General features: G+C 37.5%; 1 protein-coding gene and 1 long non-coding RNA gene across 22 annotated transcripts in view; both read right to left on the reverse strand.

The window, feature by feature from the left end:
• ROBO2 (roundabout guidance receptor 2) overlaps window positions 1-19,176 on the reverse strand; it is a 1,378,235-nt gene that overhangs the window by 393,261 nt on the left and 965,798 nt on the right. The window lies entirely within an intron of this gene.
• On the reverse strand, window positions 597-7,784 carry LOC129471167 (uncharacterized). 3 transcript variants are annotated; one of them, XR_008653507.2, is made up of 3 exons: window positions 7,693-7,784; window positions 5,929-5,988; window positions 597-877 (listed from the first exon to the last, which is right to left on the reverse strand). It is a non-coding gene; the product is annotated as an uncharacterized lncRNA (long non-coding RNA). The 3 variants fall into 3 exon arrangements; XR_008653506.2 differs by having other exon boundaries at window positions 597-893; XR_008653508.2 differs by lacking the exon at window positions 7,693-7,784 and adding an exon at window positions 7,446-7,640 and having other exon boundaries at window positions 597-893.

The raw sequence follows: 19,176 nt of genomic DNA on the forward strand, positions 1-19,176 counted from the left end.
CCTAATATATTTTATAAAAACTTGCTTCTACATGAGAATAAAAATATATGCATTTTTCATTGAGCATATGTTCCGTACTTCACTAGGAAAAAAAGAAGACTCAGACAAAAGAAGCTAATTAAAAAACATTAAATGTTTCTCTAGTGGGGGGTATTAACAGTATTTAAGAATTATGTTATAAAGTAAGCTGTAATTATAACATGGCAGCATATAATGATATAATTCAGCAAGCTCAAAGCAACCCTACGACATCCAAATACAGTGAATACCCAGCAGGGAACGGCATTTCACAACGATTTGCTTTCTCTTCTAGGCAGGTCATATAATATTTATCTTTTATTTCACCGAATGTGATCATGATGCAAAATAATGTGCTCTGTTGTGTAGAAAGGGTTAAGTTATGGCCTTTGTGAGCCATTAGTTGGAGATTTATTGGGGGAGTTGGTAAGTCTATAGTTCAATATGTGGTGATTGAACAAGGCCCATAGGTGCAGAGACAGAGAGAGGAAGAGCACGGAGGCAAATGGCGCCCCTGGGGCTTTACAACATATGGCCCATCAGACAAGGGTCAAGCCCCCTCACAAACTGCATGCACTTTACATGGCCGTCTGCATCAATAAATTACTACTCTCCTGTAGCCAAGCACTAATGCATGAGCAAGAGGGATCAGTCCCACTGAAAATAAACTGTTTTATTTATTTTTCTTCACTGCTGCCCCATACTCCAACCCATCTTTTACACACTAGAATTGCCTCCCATAATCAGGCCTACCCACTAACAAACACCCTTATTCTTTCAAACATACATTTGTGTTGTCCAGGGTGGTGGAGCATGTCACAGAGAGTAACAGAGGTGCAGGTGAGGCAGGTGCGAATACCTATAAGAAACTGAACCTGGGAATATGAAACATTTCAACAATTAACTTATCATTTCTTTCTGCCGAGTTTCCCTGTGATGTCCAAGAACTGGATTGCTAATGAAAAGTTTCTGGACTATTGTACTTTGCAGTTTTAGATGTTTTCCATTTATAAATTAAGGCCATCCGCAATAAAACAACTAATATTTTTGACTACCACTTACGTGTAGAGAGAAACTTTGAACTTGAGAGTCCTGGGCATGTTTGAACCAGCAAACAAACCAGACTGCAACTAAGGTCATTTTTATATACATTCAATAGTTAACATCATTGAATAATCCCTGAACTTTTATGTTTCAATGCCTTGAACAAAATGTAAAGCTTTGTTGAGTCTGAGAATATCTTTCATAACTGAAAGAGGAAAAAATTATGTCAAGCTGTTGATAACCCATAAGAAGTAAAGCGCTTTGAAAAGAAATAAATATTGGAAAAGCTCATCAGCTGGTAGCTATGTAATTGGATAGTGGAAAGCTTGAAAAAAATCAACATTTTTTGTTGCACAAAATTGAATATTTTGGAGAGAAATGGGAAAAAAAGAGAGAGTAAAGAGGGAGTAAGGCAACAACATGCTTAAATACGACTTTGAGTCAGGCATTGTGACCCTTACATAAATCACTTAATTTCCTTCTCACAACAATCTTCCAATGTGGATAATTATTATCATTATTTTATGGATGACAAAACTGAAGATTAGACAAGATTAAAGGATTTGCCCAAGACCACACCGCTAGAATTAGTAAATCAGGGATTTACACAGAACTCTTCCTGGTCCAAAGTTCATCACTACCCAATGTTCCAAGAAAGAAGAAAGGAAGATGGAGGAGCGTGGTGAGACCACAGTATGGATGCAATGTCATGGAACCCTAGGGGGAAAAAGGCCTTTATGTAAGGTCTTGTTCAGCTACTCCTCAGCTACTTTAACCTCATCTGTAACAGGAAGCCCTCATCAGCAGCAGGTCTTTCTGTTGTGGTGCACAAATAGAGAGAAGCAGTAGTACAGTTCTAGAAGGAAAATAATACAGACAAGGATAGGGAACAGATAACAGGAGATCAGGACAGCCCTGAAACTTAAAAGTGGCCAGAAATGGGCTCAATGATTGTCGATATCAAGGTTAGATTGCACTTTATAAGCTACCTAGAGCACTGAATAGAGAAAGATTCTGAAAGATGCCCAAGAGTGCAGGAATAAGAGATGAAGATTAAAAAAAAAAAAAGTAGAAATAAATAGCATGGGGAAAGGTGAAAGTTTAAAAAAAAGTCCTGTGCCTAGTGAGACAGTCTTCAGCTTATCTGAAAAACCAACTGAAACTCAGTGTGCTCTTGTACTTTACAAGACTGGGTTAGGTTACCTTTGGAACATGTTCTGATTCTGCATTTCTTACCAAATATGTAGAACAGCTTTATAGGCACCCCCCAAAACTAAGAGACACACATCCATGAATGAACTTTTCTTACAGGTTCGTATGTATTAAACGGGCAAACTTGGGTTCCCATAAACCCTATGCATTTCTTTAAATACTCCAAAGTAGTCTATTGATGTAAAATGTAATTAATTATCTTTTAAATTGAGAGCAAATAGGAACAGGCATGATTTAGTATGAGAAACAGATGTGTACTTCATGTCTGAGGTTGGATTCTACTTCATGAAACATATTAGAGTGGACACAAGACCAAATTCTTTTGATTTAGATGGAAAGTATACAGTCAGATTTGCATTGTAATGGATCCATTGACCCTTGGTCAAGATGAAATTGTCAATAGAAATGTCTTATGTATGGTATGAATCATATCTAATGGTTCTATTAACATCATATTGAGATTGAAGTCTCAAGGAGCATGACTTAGAATAATGGAAATGGAAGAGGGCTTTATTATTTTCATTTCATTTCTGCAAGTGTATTTTTCCATATTTATATCATCTCTTATAAAGAAAAGCAGGCAATGATGCACCTATTAAAATTATATCACGGCATATAAACTTGTAAAAGGCATTGAGTTTTAAAATAGATGTTATTTTCCCCACAAGATCAGTCTTCTAATGGCCTACACCTTACGAAATAAGGAGGCTAGTGACTAATGAAAAGAAGGGTGGATTGGCAGTGAACAAAAGTAGTATCTTTGCCTACTCCTGCCTCCGATATAGTGCGTAACTATAGGCAAGTGCCTCCATTTTCTGCTCTCAGATTCCTCAATTGGAAAACGGGGATAATGTGATGCCTGCCCTTCTTTTATGTCATAGGGATGTAAGGATGAATCAGGCAATATGAATGAAGCCCTTGGAGGAGCACATTAGAAGAAACTGGTTTCTGAGTTGCAATAGATATTTAATGATACCACATTCCAATTCCATCAGATTATGTCACCAAATTTAGTATTTAAGTAGCAAAATGGGCAATCATCAATCCAGAAAATTTTCTAATTGTTCAAGGTATTTCTAAAGGAACAAGAATAAAGAGATTTTTCTATAGTGATACACCTAAAGTAACAGACTGCATTATAGTTTTTTAAAATTTTGAAATATAATATCTTAAATACACTCTTCATCTATTTAACAATAAACAAAAAGACAACTCTCTATTCAGACTTGTCAGAAGTGCAGCAATGACTAAGACGAATGTCAAAGAAACAGAGAGTGTTAAAGGAACTTGAGAGAAATGCCTCCATCTTACTATATATGTATCTATATGGTAGAATTAACCAGCATATAAAGCTGTGATTCTAGAAGTCTGTGAATGGTAATGGAAGATCATATCAAAAACTACTATTGACCCCTCTAGAAGGATCAGGTTGACAAACTAAAGGATATTTCTCTTCCTAGCAGACATAGATCTTTTTTAGAATTTAAAAAAACATTATGAACATGTACAGTTAACATTCCTCTGATAGCTGAGAATAAACCTGAGTAAAGTAGAATAAATTTGGATGAAAATTACTATCTTTCTCCAAATGTACACAAGCACAGGAAAAAAAAATCCAGATGTTCATGTGAAATGGCAATCGCACAAAACCAGTTCGGTGTGAAATAAAAGAAGCTGAGATGGATTTGGCGAACAATGAACAAAGTCAGGGATTGTTAAAAAAAATAAGACTAACAAAGCTGAAAAGTGAAATTTTTCTGGACCTTTTTAAGTTTATACCTAGATCAAGATTTATGAACAATCTTCTGTTTTTATAACTACTCATATAATTTTTGTTTAAAAATCTTCTAGAAGAAAATCATGACTGTTTTTTCCATTTGTTAAAAGCACTGAATTTAAAAATTAAAGTATTTAGAGTGGCATCTATGGCAGTGGGGTTAAAAATTGGCAGATGAGGTTGATAATGATGATGGTGATGATGATGGTGATGAACATGATGAATGTGATGAAGGTGATAGCTAACCTTTATTGAGTTTTACTATGAACCAAGTGCCACTCTAAATACTTTAATTCATTAAATTCTCACAACACTTTATTTTACATCTGAGAACACCAAGACACAACGCTTAGATTAAGTAACACTAACTGTGTGTGTGTGTGCGTGCACATGTGCAAATTAAAGTATTTTGAGTGGTTCATAGTAAAGTTAAGAAATTCTAACTTTAAAGACAGAAATAACATTTGACCAGCAATCCCATTACTGGCTATACACCCAAAGGAATATAAATTATTCTATTATAAAGACACATTCACTCATGTTCACTGCAACCCAATTCACAACCAGCAAAGACACGGAATCCACATAAATGCCCATCAGTTATAGACTAGATAAAGAAAATGGGGTGCATATACACCATGGAATACTATGCAGCCATAAAAGAATGCGATTATATCCTTTGCAGGGACATGGATGGAGCTGGAGGCTATTATCATTAGCAAACTAACACAGGAACAGAAAACCAAATACCACATGTTCTCACTCATAAGTGGGAGCTAAATGATGCGGACCCTTGGACACATAGAGGGGAATAACACACACTGAGGCCTATCAGAGAGTGGATGGTGGGAGGAATAAGAGGATCAGGAAAAATAACTAATGGGTACTAGGCCTAATATCTGGGTGATGAAATAATCTGTACAACAAACCCCCCATGACACAAGTTTACCTATGTAACAAACCTGCACATTTTCCCTGAACTTAAAATAAAACTTAAAAATATTAAAATAAAAATAAAAACTGGCAAGTAAATGGCTTAAATTTTAGCTTTGCCTCTCTGAAGTCATGTCTATTTGAAATGGGGCTTTTTTTCTACCACCGTAGTTCAGAATTTTAAATTCCCTAATTGACTCAATGATTCTACAAAGTATTTTGCAACTTGTTCCACTGAGATCGATGGTATTCACTACAACATAGAAAACAGAATCTTGCATTTAGTTACTGTTACTCAGACAATCTAAGCATTGTGTCTCAGTGTTCTCAGATGTAAAATAAACTGTTGTGAGAATTTTATGAATTAAAGTATTTAGAGTGGCACTTAGTTTATAGCAAAACTCAATAAAGGTTAGCTGTTACCTTCATCATCACATTCATCATACTCATCACCATCATTGCCATCCAACCTCATCTGCTGTCTCAGACTTACTGTAAATGCTGGGGAATGAGGGAGGGTCAGATCTGCCTATTTTATGATATTGCAACTTCAATTTGTGATGCTAAATGACCAAAGTCAACATATATATGACTTTCCAAGTAGCTTTCAGGGATTTTTTTAAATTATTTTTTTCTGGGAAGCTTCTTTTGGCATATATTTTTGGAGTGCGAGTGTGTGTGTGCACTCACGCACAAGAGCTGCAAGCTTACTCTCTACTTCAGGTTCAACTTGAAGCTGGGGCCCTGCCAGAAGTACCTCGGGGATTTCTTCAGTTGTAATATATTACTTACAAGGATGTATAGCTAAGGCCCATCCAAAGACACTTATGCTTTCTCATTGTGAATACACAACTCCCAGTACACCTATCAGCACAAGTACTCATTTGTGAGTACTTCATGCAATAAAAATTGGGTTTCAATTGATCATTTAACTTACTACTTACTTTCTTTATTCCTTGTAAGTCTCTAGTAATTTATGCATCACAATGCTGTCATTTTTCAATCTGCAAAACAGATTTCCAAACAAAGACAAAATAGTAGCTCCTCTGATGTGTTTCCAATCACTGGACATTATCCACTACATATAACCTATGGCTTTACTTGAGAATGTTTGCTTGACCTTCATCTCAAAGATATCCTCCAGCTATTGTGTGAGATGATGGAGTTGTTGACATATTTATGTCCAACTATAATAGTTTTGTGAAGTATGTATTTTCCAACCAGAAATAGAATGTACAAATTTGAAGTGGCAAAAATTATGAGGCGGGCAACTTGAAGCCACTATTTTTCAGAGAGTTTGAGAATACATCAATCAATTTCAGGATATTTCAGAGTGCTAAAAGCTTTTCTCCTATCTCATTCACACAAAGAATGAAATCAAGCCAGGTGTGGTGGCTCATGCCTGTAATCCCAATGTTTTGGGAGGCCAAGGTGGGAAGATTGCTTGAGCCCAGGGGTTTGAGGCTGCAGTGAGGTATGATTATGCCACTGAACTCCGGCCTGAGTGACAGCAAGACCCTGTCTTACAAAAAAAAAAAAAAAAATTGAAATCAGAAATCCTTTGGCAACAAAGCAATGAGGTTGTGCCATAGTTGCATTGATTTTCTTCCAACTGTGGTAATGAACCCATTTGAAAAAATATGTGCACCCCCCCCCCACCCTCACCTCCTGCACACACACATGCAGCTGTGAGCATATATGTCCTTAGTATTTCACTGCTGATTTATGAATAGTAATCTTGTCATGGTTTTCATTAAAATATATACTGTATATAAAAGCACAGATTCTCCAGAACAAAGGATTAAGCCACAATAAAATCTCCTTTTTATGCCATTTCCTTAGAGAACTGACAACACATTATAGCAATATGTCTTCTTTTTTCCTGAGACTAAATATCATTTTAAAAGGTCTATCCTCAGCCTACAGGAAAGCTTTAACAGCTCTTTCCTATTTAAAGTGTGTTTGGAGAGAATATCAGTCTTCCCTTGGACTTAATTGTGGCTGTTTTTTAAGTGGCTGCAGAACCTGGAAGGCTGCTTCTGGGAGCCTCCTGTGGCTTCCCCAGGCACACATTTGCCATTTTGGTCCAGGCATGCATGAGAGTCGCATCACTGTCTCCCTACTTGGCTTTATTTAACGCTAAGCACCTCGTTTCTACTCCAGACATAGAATTCAGAGGCAGAAGTCCAAGGAAATTGCTTTCCCATACGCTCTCTTCACCCTGAAATATCTCCTCAGATACATGACAGGCAGATTGATTAGAAACCATGAGCCTGGAGCGCCTAATTTTGTCACTACTTCTGAGCTGGCAGCCTCTCTGTGACAATCCCAGGAAGCTCAGCTACCAGGAGTTTTCCAAGCGGTCACACAAATGCAGGTTCCTTCATGCTCCTTGTCTGACTGCAGTCCTGCTCCACAGCCTCCACCCCCAAAGCCACCCCCGAAAGGTGAGGTTACCCACTGGGGCAGAACGAGTGTCGGGGCAGTGAAAGCAAATAGGGACGTCGCACAATCCTTCAGGTCATCTCATCATTTCGGGGACTCAATCATCAGGATTGACTCTCCTGACAAGTCCTACTGTCATCAAATAATTGGACAAACTTCATCTTCACTTTGACTCTGGATCTATGGCTTGTGTGACCTTGGGTAAGTCGGTTGAACTCTCAGAGCTGATTCTCTTTGCTAGATATAACAGGCTAAATTATTACCTGAGCTGAATCTTCGTGTTGCATTGGTTCCTTTAGAATGACGGGTTCCTCACAATTCTAAACCGTGAATCTGCTTGAATCACCTTTGAAGAATTCCCTAAATCATGGTTCTAAGGATCACAAATAGTCATTTTATCCATCCTAAGTTGCAGGTGAATCTTCAAATAACTCAACTCATTGATGGCTAAAAATAAACTATGTTTTTAAGTTTCCCTAGGAATGAAAATACTGTTCATTTGTGCTGTGCAGTATTATCACCGCCCTTACAGATCAATATGCCACTCCAGTAAGTTGGGTTAAGGGCTATAATCATGTATATCTTCTATTTCAATGATACATAAGCAAAATAATATATTTGGTGAATTGAAAAAGTATTTTATTTCCCCCCAAAACTCACAAATGGGCTGCTGAGAACCCGTGAATAACATGGACCCACCGCTGTGAAAACAGTCCTTTTCTTTCCCAGTCTAGATGACCACCTGTTTTATTACTTTCGTCAGACATTGTAGATACATTAAAAGGAATAAGTTGATAGCATGTGGGAGACACTTAAAGGGAAATTCTAACTAGAATGACAAGATGAGCTCATAAACAGCCTGACCCTCGGCGTGTCCCACAGGTAGTGCCACAGCCCAGCAAAGCTATTAGTGTAAACATTCAACAGACAATAAAGAAGGCCGGCCAGAGCCCCAGATGGTGCCGCCATAAAAATACATTCCAAAGCTTGGCATCTGGATTTTGCAGCTGCCATGCACAGCCCACATGTGGCAATCAATATTGGTTCTGAGGCTGGAACAGCTAGAGATTGGGGTCGAACGGAACCATCTGAACCATCACAATGGAGCAAACAGACAAAGCACGGAAGTGATGGTAAAATGACATGTAATTTTTCATACCTCTTACTCCTTTTATTATTGTCAGCTGCTGAAATGCTAAGGTAAACTTTCAGAGAATAAAGGTTTATTTGTCTAAGAACAGCAGCTAGTAAGCAATCATCCTTTTTTGTTCCTGCTCTTTATTTTACTTCCAAATACTAAGTTCTATTTACTCTCATCTATCATTTTGTCATCATTTAAATTTTTAGTACTTTCATTCAGCTGTAATAATTATTTATAACACAACCTCTTAGTAACCAATTGTTTTCTTTTTAAAATACATAATATTTTCGTTCCTTTATTCATTGATTCATTCAACCACGATTTTATTGAAGATATACTGTGGGCCAGGCATGGTTCCAAGCACCAGAGATATAGAGACACGCGAAACAAATTTGCAGCTTCCATGGTGCTTCCATTCTATGAATGCTAATTCTTACATGCATTCCTAATATTTTTTTAACACTGACCATGAATCTCATGATTCTCATCTCAGACAGAGAAGAAATTCTGTTCAAGGAGACAGACAAGAAAGCAGGCAATAACCGGTGTGGGAAATGCTAACCTTAACAGCAGAAGGTAATTTTCTGAGAACAGAGCAAAGAGTCGTTAAATTGGATGTGAATATGAGGAGAGTATCAGGAAGTGAGGTCTTAAATGAAAGCTGAAGGCTTAGAAGAAATTAGCCAAGGAGATGTGCATGGAAAAGACCACCCAGGCAAAGAGAACTGACTGTGCAGAGATCAGTCAACTGTTCAGCAGAGCTGGAATGTGAAGTGGAGAATATAGAAAGAAGCAAAGATAGAATCCAGCACCATCCAATCAAGAAGGATTTGTACGTAAGGAAACTCCTTGCAAAGCATCCATGAATTAAAAGAAATTTTGTCCTCAAGACAACCTTCTTGTACATAGATAAATTCCCAAAGAATGGTATTTGGAAGTTGAGAAGAGAGATTTAGGTTATTCGTAGCTAGAAGGTCATTAAGGAGGCCTTCATGCTAGACTTTGAAGACGTGGTGGGATTTAAAAGAAGATGATCAGCAAAGGGAAGGGTTGAAAGGCATGAAATTCTTAACTGGACTTTTTTTTTTCTTTTTAAGACAGTCTCCCTCTGTCACCCAGGCTGGAATGCAGTGGCACGATCTCGGCTCACTGCAGTCTTAACCTCCTGGGTTCAAACGATTCTCATTCTTCAGCCTCCTGAGCAGCTGGGATTACACCACGGCCAATTAATCTTACCTGGACTTTTAAAACTATCTCTTCCTCCGACAAAAATGAGTATAATTTCTCAATTTCTAAACTTAAAAAGATTGGGGAGAAATATACAATTAGGTAAAAACATAGACTTAAACTTTTATAGCACTCATATTTCCCTCTCTCACAGGTTATTTACTATATTTTCTCATTATTTTGGTTATAAATTAAGCCAGCAGTAATCCTGCTTTTAACTTGAGTGTTGACCTAGAATTTCCAGCTACACTTTCACCTGAACTTTATACAAGTGAATCTGAACTACATGGACCTTTCAGATCTCTTATACACATTTTTCATGGCATGTTGCCCTTACTCTGACGTGTTGACACCTTACTTCAAACTTTACACCCCACTGTATTTTCATTCACAAAGGAATGTGTCTCACCAACAGGTTATAAAATCAACACTCTTTTTCATGCGCTTCCAGTATAGCAGAGTTTAAGTTATTTTTCCCCAGATTCTAGTCAAGACATTTTAGCTAAAAAAGGTTTAAATGGCATTATAACAAAGCACTTTCCTTATCAGGTAGGTTAAAATGACATATCTTGACATATTATTATCAAAAGGTTTTTATAGCATTGTTCCTTGTTATTACACATTATTTTTTCTCAATATGTATTGCTGAACTTAACCCATAATACGAACCAAAAATACTGGTAACAACATCTTCAATTACACCTCTGATCTCTTATCTTGTAAGTTGGAATTAGAAAATCAGAAATGCCCTGAATTCTGAAAAAATAATGAGACGAGTTACGCAGTCTTTCGTATGCTAATGTTGCTGAAAACCCAAGTACAGCTATGCAAAGGGTTTTTCACTGTTTACATACAGACTGCACTGCCCTTTATTTTTACTATTTGCACTTCCTAAAAATTAACAGTTTTATTTCTTTTCTGTTCATACATAGTTATTTCCTATTATTTCTAGCGATCATTCTTTTTGAAATACTGTGCTAGCTCCCTACTCATGTCCATAACGTGTGCCCATTTTCATGGTCTCTGCATTTGACTACAACAGCTTGCCAATTAAACTTTGCCAGGTCCCCACATCTCAGTGTTCAAAAGAACCTCTACAATCGCACCTGCTCTGTGAAGCTTCTCAGCCATAAAAAGCACTCACTGGGCCGTGTTTGCTCAGCCTTGTGCTGTACTTGCTTACAACCGTGGGGCTGTATCTTGTTTGCTGGAAAGCCGGTCTTTTCCCTGATATGGCTTGCTTTGGCCCCATTCTGCTTTTTTTACACTATGTGTATTTAAATAATAAGACAGAAGCTGGTGATCACAGGGGCCCTCATTTCAGATTATCAAGTGTAAATTAGCCAAGTGTTTTGATAGCTCTTAATTATTGACAACAGACAGTCTCATGGAAGAGCTTGCATAAGCCACACGTCTAGGTAATATGAAACCTCGCTCCAGGCCTTGGCAATTACATCTCTGCTGAGATATGGGGCTGGGGGGTGTACCACCAGGTGTCCAGCACGTAGGGTAGAATTTGTGGATTAGCAAAAAAAAAAGTGAGAGCTAATGAGTTGCAATTCTATGAGGGCTTTCATTAGCAGTGTTGTATTAGTGCATAATTTGGAGACCACTTTCCAAAAGGCTCTAAAAATTGCCTGAGAAATCACTGGGTGCACAATAAAAATTATTGAGAGAAAGATGGCTGGCTTACCCAGACACTGCCAGAATTTGTTTGTTTTGGGTTCCTCGAGAGCCTTGGTTTCATGCTCTGCTCTTCGCAGAACGCTCTCTTGGGAATAGGCTTTTCTGCTTTCCTCCTTTCTCCATCAATATTCTCCACAAATAAAGCACTGTATAATAGTTTTTTGTACTAATGCTTAAGCCCTCCTCTTACTTAACTTGCAGGTTTAATAAGATCTAAGATGTCAAGATGTTTCTGCTGAATAAAAGAGATTTTTGTTGTTTATAGTTTTCACATGCACACATACACACACAGTTATTGAGAATGTCCCATGATTAACTTTTATTACCCATGTATTCTTAATGATGTTAATGTTATCTTCATTGTGCATAAAAGGGAAGAGGTTAAATAATTTGCTCAAATTACATGTTATGCAATCGGTAGACACTTGTTTTTAGCACAGATACATTATAAATATTTTTGAGCATTATAAGAAATAAAACAAATGATGACTACACTTAAGTACTGATGTTTTATTACATTTATAGAATGATAAATCAGAATAATTTTAGATTTGTCTTTGGTTGCCATCTATTGTCATCTGCTATAATACTATTTTGATCTATTAATCCCACTTCTGCTGGCGAAATTAAAACAAGAATACCACTGACACCTAAAAACAAATAACCTGCAGACAAAATTCTGTTGAACTGTTTACAATTAGGTGGCTTCATTTGGTTAATGAGTTTACAGGCACATTAGCTATCACATGCTTCGGTAATTGATCATTTTGGAATCAAACACATTTCTTGATGTCATCCGAAGAGCTGAAAACACAACTGGTGTATAAGTGGAAGTAACCCGTTAAGCTCCAGTCAGAAACACCATCAGTCACGTTTATGAACGCGACTAAATGTAAAGAAGTGACTGGAAGCCGTCCATTCTCACATACCCATAGGGTTTCCTTTGACGAGACTGTTACCTCATTGCTTTATACAGAATAGATTAAAACTTTTTTTCTAGATGAAAACTGCATTGGATATTTAGGATCCTCTTAAAAACAGAATATCTTCCTCCACCATGAACACAAAAGAATCTGAAAGAAAATTCAGTTCCTACTCTTGCTCAAGGTTTTCACCCTGTGATGTCTGTTTAATAGCCCTGCTCTCCAAATCTGTGGTATCTCCTAAATTACTATGTAGGAATTTGGATAGTAACTCCAGAAGAGGGATCCTGTGTTTCCCAAATCTGTCTGGTTCCTGAGTGCAGAAAGTGGGAGACTGGTTACCACCAGACACCTTTTATTTTATCTCTCAGCACTTCAGAGATTAATTTTCTTCACAGAGCCTGTCTCTGAAATATACATACCACCACAAGGTGGCAGTGGAGATTTGTGGTCACATGGTTAGCAACTCCAAAGAATGGGGCTTAACTATATTCACTGCCTACATGACATCTACTCATAGTTGAATTGGTTTTAAAACTTCACACACTTTATAGAATGCTGATTTTATGAATTCTTATCATTTTCACTTTACCAACTTTTTTCTTTACATTTACAGGTGCCTTTAAGAAAGCCTTGCTCAGCATTTTGGACTCATGTAACTTAATTTGCAAATTATTTCAAAACCTCCAAATAGATTTTTGTTCCTCTGAGTTCATATTTCACTGGGTAATCTCACATTTCTCTGTTCCTTTACCAAAAGAAAATCCAATCTCCCCAGTGTTAATCTAAAATTTACTTTCCTTCATCTTTGGAATCTTAGTGGAAAGTCTCACCTTCTCTAGTTCTTCCTTTTAACAGCACAGTTTAAACTTTACATTTCAGAATACGTTTCCCTCTCAGAAAAGACAGAGTAACCTGCCCCTATTACACACAAAACTGGCAATTGAAGTTTAATGGAAAAGTCATTAGACCTTGTGTCAGAAGATCTGATCTTGTTCTTACTCTGCCTACTTTTTGATGGGTGACTTGGAGCAAGACACTTAACCCCTTTGACTCTCAGTTTCCCCTTATGTCAAGAGAAAATGCTGGTTCAATATGGGAATAACGGTTAAATAAAAGTAAGTGAAATAAGTGCCTAGAACAGAGTGGGCCTTTAACAAATGTGGTATCAGAACTGCTTTAATTTCTCAATCTTGTTTGACAACAAACTAAAGATTATTAAGAATAAACACAACTTATAATAAAACCAAACTTTAAAAAGTAGAACAATTTTCTCCTCCTCTCTAATAGTTCCGAAAGGTATTCAACTTCAACATCATGTAAGACCCTAAGAAAAGAATATTTTGTACTTTAGTTTTCAGATGTTAAGTTTCCACCATAGGAGAGGGGTCCAAAATCATCATTCTCTCAAAAAGCCAAAAACAAACAAACAAAAAGAAGAATTTTAGTTGCTTAACATATTGTAAAGCTGCTTCGTCTGTTTACTCTCTGGAAAATATCTACTGCATTAGACAAATTAGGCTTTGTATTGATTCAATTAAAAAATGAATCCATTGACTTAATGTAGAAATCACTGTTCACTAGAAGAGCAGAAAACTATTTTTTCTTTCTTTTTGAGACAGGGTCTCTGTCACCCAGGCTCTAGTGGAGTGGCAATCATAGTTCACTGCAGCCTCTAACTACTCCTGGGCTCAAGCCATCGTCAGACTTCAGCGAGTAGCTAAGACTACAGGTGCACCACTATCCCTGGCTAATTTATGTATTTATTTATTTTTGTAGAGAGAGGGTCTCGCTAAGTTGCCCAGGCTATATATCTTTAAAGAAAAAACAAAGAAATATTTTCATTACCCTTTCAAATGAATTAAACGTTAACTACTTTGCCAAAGTCTCCTTATAGTGCTCAAGCAAAGCATAAAAACAGAATAGCAAAAGAAAAATTATGTCCAAGATATACTCTTTTTCTTTATTATTTGAACAAAATATTTCAAATATTACAGATTAGAGGTTCTTAAATAATATCAGTTTATATTCATAGTTCTAGGTCATTTCTTCACCACCATTTCTAGTGGCATGAATATTATCTGGGTCTAGAGTTCAGGATCCACATTTGTCTCTGTGAAAACTGCAGGCTTTTTATGGAAATGACCCAAATATTTAGAATACAAGAATATGCCGTTGACTGTCTGATGACATATATTGGTATTTCTCATTGACAAAGAAGAAAATAATTGTGATCTTCATGATTTTAAACTCATCCAGGCCCATCACTCACGTCATATGATTTCCATTGCCCAAACAGACGTCGATTCCTCCCACCTAGGGAAAACTTTGTTTCACACTGGGACAGACACCTCATAATAGCTTAAGAATACCAGATTTAATTTTTTTTAAAGATAAAATTTATACTATTTTTGGAATAGAGCTTTTCAGTGAATATTAAACTTTGCAGTTTATGTCACATAGGTCTTTATGTGAATAACTTCTTGACAAGTCATTTTTCTCTAGCTGATCTGACTTTACATACCCCTTCCACACAAGCATATTTAAATATATAATTCAACTCATAGAAACGCTTGCTTGGCTTCTGTGAACTTTTACAGTTAATTTCTAAATCCATTTTTAAAAAAGTCTCCTAGGAACCACAATTATCTTTTAAATATTCTCATTAAAATCAAAATTTGCACGTTGAAACCACGACTTCAGAGATAATCCACTTTTTACAGAGTCAGATATGAGCATCTGACAGCCACCTGAAGTAACAGGGAGACAGGCTAGCTGAGAACCCTTACCCTGTGATCTCTCCGAAATTTACTTAGAACACTTCCTAGTTCTCTTTAACTTAGATCTTAAAATGCTCCACAAATATCTGTAATGTTAACTTTGGGACATCCATATTTTTTTCCAAAAGAGCATAATTTGAAATTAGTACAGCTAGCCATACAAATTAATTTAATATTCTTTTACCAAATAGAGTACCCTTTCTAAACAAGTTGGAATTCATTTATTAAAACCTTCTGTTTATTTCTCTTTTTTTTCAGACGGAGTCTTGCTCTGTGGCCCAGGCTGGAGTACAGTGGCACGATCTCAGCTCACTGCAAGCAGTGCCTCCCGGGTTCACGCCATTCTCCTGCCTCAGCCTCCCGCGTAGCTGGGACTTGGCACCCGCCACCACGCCCGGCTAATTTTTTTGCATTTTTAGTAGAGACAGTGTTTCACTGTATTAGCCAGGATGGTCTCAATCTCCTGACCTCATGATCCGCCCGCCTCGGCTTCCCAAAGTGCTGGGATTACAGGCATGAGCCACCACTCACAGCCCTATTTCTAATTTAATAATGATATATAAAATGCTCTTTCAAATGCATCAAGTGTCATTTAAAATGAATGAATTGATTCATGAATAAGCTATGCACACATCTTGTTGCTGAGTCAGTAATTGTTTTTGTTGGTTTGTTTATTTAAAAAAGAGTGGTCTCTTCTCAGAAGACAAGAGATATAGGGAAAGCCTAAATTTTCTTAGGGATTACTTAAGTGGTTATGATCAGAATGTTGCTGGAAATATGAATATTGAAGGCCATTCTGATGAGTCTCAGACAAAAATGAGGAACAAAGTGTTGAAGAATGGAGTAAAGGCAATCCTTTTTACACAGTTGCAAAAATTTGACGGAATAATATTCATGTTCTAAAACTGAAAGGCAAAACTTATGAGCAATGTACTAGGATATCTGGCTGAGCAAATATCTAAGTAGCACAGTGTTCAAAGTGCTACACGGCTTCTTTTGGTTGCTTACACTAAAATTAGGGAAGAAAAAATAATTTAAAGATAAAATTTATAATTAAAAGGGAAGCAAAATGGATAGATTTTGAAATTTTCCAGGCTGGCCATGTAAATAATCAAAAAGTCTGTCAGTCCATTTTCATGCTACTGATAAAGACATACCTGAGACTGGGTCCTTCATAAAGAAAAAGGTTTAATGGATTCGCAGTTCCACGCAGCTGGGGAGCCCTCACAATCAGGGTGGAAAGAGAAAGGCACATCTTGCATGGTGGCAGAGAGAGAGTCCAGTGAAAGTGGAAACCCCTTGTAAAACCATCAGATCTCCTGAGACTCATTCACTACCACAAGAACAGTATGGGGGAGACCGCCCCCATGATTCAATCATCTCCCCCTAGGTCCCTCCTAACAACAATTATGGGAGCTAGAATCCAAGATGAGATTTGGGTCGGGACGCAAGAAATCCGTAACACTAAGGGTGTGTGGCTAAGCAACCCTTTCCTAAGGTAATTAACATGGACAGAAGAAAGCCAGGTTCTCTTCATCAGGATAAAGAGATACTGACCATAAAGGCATTTCTGAAATCTTCTAAGCAAGCTAGGACCTTAAGAGCAAGGTTTTGAGAGGGGCCTGCAAGACCTCAGCATTTACTGCCCTGCACTGCCCTAGAACTCTGCTCCCTGAATTCCAAAACAGCACCCTTTGGCCACCACACTTATAATTCAAGTGAGTCCAGGTGTGTGTAGCTTGACCCATGGCTCTAGAAGGTACAAGCTGTAAACCTTGGCAATGTTCACATCATATTAAATCTGCAGGTCCCTAAAATGGAAGAGCTGTGGGGCCACGGATTAATGGCCAATCTCCACTAAGATTTCCAAGGACGTATCAGACAGCCTGCGGGCCCAGGCAGAGACTAGCCACAGGGGTGGGTTCATCACAGATTCCCCACTAGGACAATGCCTAGTGGAGCCTTGAGAGTGGAGCAGCCCCTGAGCCCCTGGAACTGCAGGGCCACCAAATTGCAACTGCAGCCTGAGAAAGCTGCAGACATGACACTGCAACCCTGGAGAGCGAGGGGTGAAATGTTTGAATGTGACCCCCAAAGTTTATGTTATAGAAACCTAATCTCCACTACAACACTGTTGGGAAGTAGGATCTTTCAGAAGTGATGGAGTCATGAAGACTCTGCCCTCGTGAATGGATTAATGCTATTATGATGGAGTGACTTAGTTATGGTGGGAGTCAGTCCCTGATAAAAAGATGAGTTCGGTCCCCTTACCCTCCATCTCTCATGTGAGCTCTTTTGCCTTCCCACCTTTTTGCCACGGAATGCTGCAGCAAGAAGGCCAACACCAGATGCATCTCCTCGATCCAAACTCCAGAACTGCGAGCCAAATCAATTTCTGTTCATTGTAAATTACTTAGTCTCAGGTATTCTGCTTTAGCAAAACACAAGAGACTAAGACAGACAGTTAACACATGGATGTGTGATTCTGGGGAAAAAAGGACCGTGTCTGCCTCAGCTGCTATTTCCTGTGTACAACTCAGTCGTGGCACACACAGACTTTGACTGGCTGGATATATGGAACCTAGCAATGTCTTTTGCCACCAGGAGAAGGTGTGAAGGAGACTAGATATTAAAGGGGAAGGGGAGAAGGCATTTCCATTTACGAAATTATGGAGACAATGGGAAAAGGCTACACATCTGTTGGAGGCCCAGTATAGAATAGCATAGACCAGGCGTCTTTCACACCACCAGACGGAATCCTCAAAATGATCTTCCCAGGTAGCCTTAGGGTCTCCATTTTACAGATGAGGAGAGCTAAAATTCACCAATATTAAATAACCTGACCAAGAATGAAAAGTGAATCAATCAAAAGCTGAGATAGAATGCAGTTCTAGGCCTTTCTAGATATAAAATTAATATGTTATTCTGAATTATAGTTGAAGCAAGCTAGATAGGAGGTTTTAAAGTAATCTTATGGCATTTTTTATATAAGCAATATTTTAATTCTGTAATTTGACTTTCTCCTTGTGCATTACTGGTATGCTATAATACAGTTTTTCTGTGTTTATATAGAAAAAATTTACTTTGGATGCTTCCTTAAATGCAGAGTTCTTCAAGTAAAACTTTTACACATATGGAAAATCAGGAAAAAAAAATCCACTAAATCTAACACTTAGTAACTTTATAGCCAGGTCTTAGTTTTCAGTATTTATGCAAATGGGTCCTATATAATAATAATAATAAAATATAGTAGCTATATTCAAATGTGATTAGTGTAAGACAATTGTTTTAAAAGAAACACTCTGATTTCTGACTGATATTTATTTTACATTACTTAAATATAAACGTAAGTTAGCAAATATAAAATTAGGTTTAAGTTTTGTATGTTTATGTGCTTAGGCAACTATAACATTTTTAAATATAAAACAAAGGTTGTAACTTCTAAAATTTGAGTCAATATCTCATTTTAAAGTGATGGATGGGAGTGTTCAGCTGAAACTAATTATCTCTTGCAGTATGAAGATAGGGCTGGCTGCTATAGCTAAGGACCTTTTAAAGGTGCCATGAGATAATATGTTAAGTCCAGCTGCCTTTTTCTATACAAATTCCTACAGAAACTTTGTTCTTAGTGCATGCCATGATGGTTTAGAGTTTTTGAAATTTTTCTTTAATGCTTCATATATGTATGAATATTTGACTATTTCTCTCTAGATTACAAATTGTACAGAATATTATCTGAAACTAAAGCAATTATAAAAAAATATATACACAGAAGACAAAACAGAATATTTTATCATAAGGTCGTTTACAGGTAATTCAGCAGAGGTTTTTCTGTTTTTTTTGTTGTTGTTGTTGTTGTTGTTGTTGTTGTTGTTTTCCAGTTCTCAGTGTGACAAAAACCCAAATTAAAACAAAAATGTGGGCAGGGGCGGTGGCTCACGCTTGTAATCCCAGCACTTTGGGAGCAGAGGCGGGTGGATCACCTGAGGT

This window comes from Symphalangus syndactylus, chromosome 21, assembly GCF_028878055.3.
Source record: "Symphalangus syndactylus isolate Jambi chromosome 21, NHGRI_mSymSyn1-v2.1_pri, whole genome shotgun sequence".
NCBI lineage: Eukaryota > Metazoa > Chordata > Mammalia > Primates > Hylobatidae > Symphalangus > Symphalangus syndactylus.